This window comes from Bombus pyrosoma, linkage group LG15 (assembly GCF_014825855.1).
Source record: "Bombus pyrosoma isolate SC7728 linkage group LG15, ASM1482585v1, whole genome shotgun sequence".
NCBI lineage: Eukaryota > Metazoa > Arthropoda > Insecta > Hymenoptera > Apidae > Bombus > Bombus pyrosoma.
In genome coordinates, this window is record NC_057784.1 from 4,139,519 (window position 1) to 4,145,518 (window position 6,000).

A 6,000-nucleotide genomic window follows, 5' to 3' on the forward strand; every position below is an offset into this window, starting at 1 on the left:
CCTTTAGCTGATAAGCCTTCGTTGGAGAATTCATTCTTAATTGATAAGTTTCAATCAAATGATTTTGTGTGAATAATGCACATATTATAAAGTAATATCAAAAGATAAGAAAATATAAATAGAAAAGGAAGATAAAGAATTATCACATGATATACATACATACTAAAATTTCTATATCCTAGATATTCTAGTTTATGTTAAAACCATTATATGGGATTTTGTCTCTCTCGTTCTGAAATACCGACCCTGAAAAAAATCAGTGTATTTCTTACGCTCTCTGCGATTTGCTATGGCCTCCTACGACGAATATAGGAATTACATAACATGCATTTACTAAATACAGGATAAGCCAGACATTGTGTATATTTATATATCATTGCAGGACACGAAAAATCATTACATGTCACGTCGATCTTGTACCTCGTTTGTGTCGTGACACATGTTCTGCAATACCGACCATTCAGAGGTTTCATTACCGCCCTCTACGATCTATAACGTTGTGTAGAAAGTAATTAATCCGTTTGGACAGGCTCCATTTATTTAAACAAAATTTTAATTAGTGCTTGGTTAAGAAAACTTTTGATGATTGAATTCATTTATCCATGAAATACTATTGTATGAGCGAGAACTCGTATATAGTAAGAAGAATTAACGTAATCTTATTATATGAATTATTTGCCCCGCGTTCAATATTTCAATTTCTCATGTCCATTTCGATTGAAAAGAAACTGCACCGCCTCGACCAATCAGAAGTTAGTTAGCTGAATATTTGGCGGGATAAAGCATCAATTTAGTGTCGGAAAGCATGGCGTTTGCATGTATTATCCCGTTCGAAGTGCCATATTCATCACGTAGTAATTTTTCACTTTTTATAAACTACTATCAGGTTTGTTTAATTAATATACGTTTATTTAATAATTTGTCATCAGACAGTATTATATCGAAATTAAGTAGTTTGTCAAATTCGTTTTATTCGTGTTACGTTGGTTTCCTACTTGGCTGTCAAGATCACCAATAGCTAGCATTATTATAACCTTTGGCAGAAATATAATTTGAGTTTAGATATTGCTTCATATTTTCTCTCATCCCTCTTCTCATTTCCCTTTTCCCTTTCTCTTTCCCTTTACTCTTTATTCTTGACATTTAATTCGTTGAAATTATGTTAGGCCACAGGTGTTTAATAGAAAGTAAACATGCGCATCTAATCTTTCAGTTTGTTTTTCTTTCAAATATATTATGCTACTGAATTGCGACCGAAAACATATCTCTCCAGAGATTGGACGTGCTCGCTCTCGATTTACCGGCGAGCTCCCCTCCCTCCCCACTCCTCGTCTCCGAAATTCGTAGGGCAAACTGCGGTGCGGGGCTTCAGTTTAATGTTGAATATCGGAGTGGTTAGATGTGTGTTTATCACTCCGCGACAGGTGTCAATATCCTTATTACGTAATATTTTCGTTCATTTTTTCATCGCTTAAATCGACGCTGTTGTTAACTTCGTATAATTAACGTACTTTTTTATTCAATAACTCATTACAATCTAGTATTTAATTATCTTTTTTCTTTGCTTACTTTCTGCTTGCCTCCTTTGTTGGTAGATCATATAATAAACTTTCGAGATGTAATTTAATCTTTATTATTGTTTTATTTTCACATAATTTATTCCTTTTATACAGTTATTTTAACATTGTCGTCTCCTTTTGTGCAGATTACTGCTTGATCGCAAGGAAGACTGAAGTATTAGGGAGACGTCACGAAATTCGAAAGGACAAGATGACATTCAAAAGGACGTCATGATGATTAGTAATGAATCCGATAACTTTTCATCGAAATATGGTAAAATTTGATTTATTCTATTTAAAGCAAACTTATTTATACGTTTGTGTATTCGGTTGTATTAATTTTTTATTGGACAAATAATAATATTTATTAAATATTCAATTGATCTCGTCTTCTATAAAAATTTCGCGATAAACGTAATTAGTGTGTAACATAACACAATCTTAAATGAGTTCAAAAGATGAAAATGGGCCATATTAAAAAAGCTGCTTTTATTTCGAATACGTCAAATTATTTTTCGACTTAAAAAAAATTGAGCATATTATTTAACATTTATTCGACGTGGAGTTCGTAGATTTTGTTCCATTTGAATAAGAAATTGAAATAATTTTTATGTTTTGCTAATTTTTCATGGATTCTCTGTGATAAGATTGTCATTTTGTCTTTTTAAAATAATTTTTATACATTCTAGAAAGAACGTTAGCATAGATAGGTTTGAACGCGTTCTGCGCATCGAATATTTTTCATATTGCGCAGCTTTGTTTAACGTCGTGAAAAGTGCGCCATGTTTTGTTATTACAAAGTCACGTACGAAGCATGTTAAATAAGCGTGTATATGTATTTCAAATAGTAATGATGGACATTTAGTTTGGCGGGCAATTTTCATAAATCAGTCGTGAAATATTTATAAATATGTAACAGTGTAGTAGGAAATACTTTGTAATGCTCAAAAATATTTGAAATATATTAAATATATATTTCTTATTATATTCTTAATATAATTTGTTTTTATCTGTGGTCAATGAATAATGATAAATTTTTAATTTTTGAAAAGCAGTACATTCATGGAGATTCGATAGAAGAAAGGAGAGAAATATGTAAAATAACCCTAAAGTACCACCCCTATCCCTTAATAAAGTTCTTTCCCAGAAAATTTGTGTGATCGCGCGCAATGCGGTCGGTAGAATCAGTGTTTGATGCGTTATATGTATAATTTTAAATATTTTTTAGAGCATAATGGCTCTCATTAAAGTTAACGATAATACTCAGGCGCGAAAATAGAGTCAGTGTGTTCGCCGATTGTTATTTAAACGAACGCGTTGATAGTCTTTTTTTTAAGTCTCTCCTGGAGCTCAAGAATGTAAGTACTTTTTTATATTGTACCTTATTTTAATATTCGTATTTTATTTAAACTGTTATTAATTCCTACTGAAATAAAATAAGAAACTTTTAATATTCATATATGTAACATTTAACAGATATTTAACATGGTTCAGAAATCATTAGATTCTCAATTTCTGAATCTTAAATTTTTATTTTAGATTTCCAATTTTTATAGTAATTACATTTTATTACAGAATTTAAATTCTTGTTATTATTAAAATTTCAACTTTAAATAGACTCTTATTTTTCACTATCCTAAACTTTGTAAACAAAAATTACTTTATTTTCAAGAACAAATTATAATATTTCACATGTTCTGTTTTAGGTTTTTCAACTTCCACTTTTTTCAGTTTTTCGGGAAGGATGTAATGGTGCTTCAAAACTAAGCATGTAAGAATTTTTAAATATTTTATTATTAAATAATTATTATTTAATTATAATATTACGTTAACCATTATTAATTAAAAAATAAGATCTGATTTAAAATTTTATATTAGAATTCCTAGCTTTCATAGAGTTTTATATTTTATTATTTGAAATGTTTTGAACAATAAGCATTGTTTTTTTCAAAACAAATCCATATATAATAATCCATATTTTGTTAAAGGTTTTTCACTGCTTCCTCTTCTTTCTGTTGCCTGGAAAGGATGTTGTGGTGCTTTAAAGGCCAAAAATGTAAGTAACCTATTATTGTATTTCATTTAATTTTATTAATTATTATGAATTAAAAAACGTGATTTGAAAATTTGACAAATCTAAACTTTTCATTCTTGAATTGAATATTGCCATTAAAATTTTATTTAATAGAAATCAATCTTTTATTATTTAAAACTTTTCAAATAAGAAGCATTGTCTTTGAAAATTAATTGTAATATTCTCTGCTTTGTTGCAGGTTTCGTCCAACCTTCGCTTTTTCTATGGGATTCTACAATTCCTATGTGATGACGGTTTCATGGTGACTTTTTAATTGGGATTGCGGTTACAACAATATCGACGACAACGTTCTTCGCATCTAATCGTGAGTTGCATGCATTTTTTTCCTCTGGTCACTCAATCATGTCGTAGGATGAAAGGTCCGAATCGACACGATTTTATTTTATTTCCTCTTCTACGATAGTATGGATCAATTTGTTATTCGTGTTCATACAGAGTATAATTTTAGTAAAATTAGAAATGTACAATATAAAGATATTAAAGAGTAACTTCATTCATCCAAGGATGTATCAAATTTCATGTGCAAGAAGACACTTCGCGATAGGCAGATTTCAGAATCAAAGCAAATTTTGAACGCTTTTTTATTTCCAAAGATACGTTTTGATGAAGAAATCGCCTGAGGTTATTTCTATTAATATTTCATTGAAACTATGTTTATTATTATACATTGAATTTATTACTATTTGTATTTACTGAATCTTAATTTGGTTTGTTTTTTTATAAATATATTCTTTATTCTTTTTCCTTTCATTCAAGTGTAGCTTTTTATTAATTTATTAAATTAGTAAATTAAAATATGCATAAATAGGGTCATTAAAATTTGAAATAAAATAAGATTAAAAAATGAAAGAATATTAGCCCGCAAGATACAAAATTTAATAGATATGCTAATCATATTTTTAGCATAGGATTTTCAGATTTAACCCCTCCCATGTTCGTTGCCAGGATCTCACTCACGTGCCCAGGTGCTACTTGGGTGGGAGAAAGGCAATGGCCATGATGACTATAAGTTTAATCATTTTTCACCGACTGACGTTGAGTTTGTATATCGTGCGCGACGTATTTTCCACATTGTGTGTGTGTGTGGTTAGGCTGTGGAATTGCGTCGTTTTTGCTATTCATTATAACTTTAAAGTAGATACATACTTATAAATTTCAATGTACAATAACGATGCTATTAAATATGTATAGGAGATTATACATAGTATTGTATGATATTATTAATATCAACTATTATATTACCTATAGTAATACCGAAATATGTATCGTATATTCTAATAATATTATTTATTTAGATGTATTATGATTATACTTTACACAGCATGCTGATAAATTTTTAATTAGATCTAAAATTCTGATGTACTTAATTAAAATCAAAATATAAATATCTTTATCATACTTTACGCAATGGTCGCTATTCATCCTCAGTCGATTTCAGGTAAATGGTACGTACTTTAGAGTGTGAAAGTTGTATGTTAAAGTCGGGTGTCGGAGGCGTCCCGGGACGTCTCTCTAGTGTAGGCCTTTACGTCCGGATTATGTGTGAGAACCGTGGAGTGAATTTGTTGGTGTGCTTGTTTTGCCATTTTTCATTAATTTTATAATGTTGCAGTTTGTAGCAACATAATATTTGAAATACTTTTTTTTTCATATATGTATACATATTAATTTAATTTTTGTTTTAAGAATTGGTGTCTAAACTAATTGTTATGTTTGTTGTAGCAAATTCGGGTACGTATCTCAGAAAGCGAGACGCAAAGTCTACATAGTATGTAGTAGATATATTTGTATAATGTCGAATCTATCTTTTGCTTTAATAAACTTCTACATATGTATTTTAGTCAATGCTGCAATTTAAAGATACCACGAGCGGCATCTCCCGGTGTTTTTTGGTCTTGGTACGATAATGTTTCACAAGTTCACTCATGGATTCCGCTACTTGCTATGCGAATATTTTTACACATGCGCAGAATCATGAATCATAAGAAAATTTAGATCAGACTATTAGATTTTCATAAACTCTTCTTTATCTCGTGCGTTTAACTTTTTACTTAAACCAATGATTATAAGTTACTGATTGGAACTAAAATGGTTCTACACATTGCGTAATATAAGAATGAATTTGGTTAGGATAAATTTATGATACTGTAGAAGATTGTTATTTCTATTGTAATATAGCTATTAATGATGTTATGATCACTGGAAGAGTTTCATTATTATAACAAGTATTGCGTCTCTGTAAGTTATAACAGTATATGATCTTCTAAACCTTCATCGATTGATAATTTTTATACTTATTTTTGTTGGCAATAACTTTTGACTTGTGACTATGGTAGTGAAGTATTT

At 29.7% G+C, this 6,000-nt stretch overlaps 1 long non-coding RNA gene across 1 annotated transcript; it reads left to right on the top strand.

Moving 5' to 3' along the window:
* The first annotated feature begins 1,405 nt into the window (after positions 1 to 1,405).
* Positions 1,406 to 3,958, top strand: LOC122575348. Its single transcript, XR_006319409.1, has 6 exons — positions 1,406 to 1,507; positions 1,706 to 1,833; positions 2,615 to 2,917; positions 3,266 to 3,330; positions 3,548 to 3,615; positions 3,833 to 3,958. It is a non-coding gene; the product is annotated as an uncharacterized LOC122575348 (long non-coding RNA).
* The last annotated feature ends 2,042 nt before the right edge of the window (positions 3,959 to 6,000 follow it).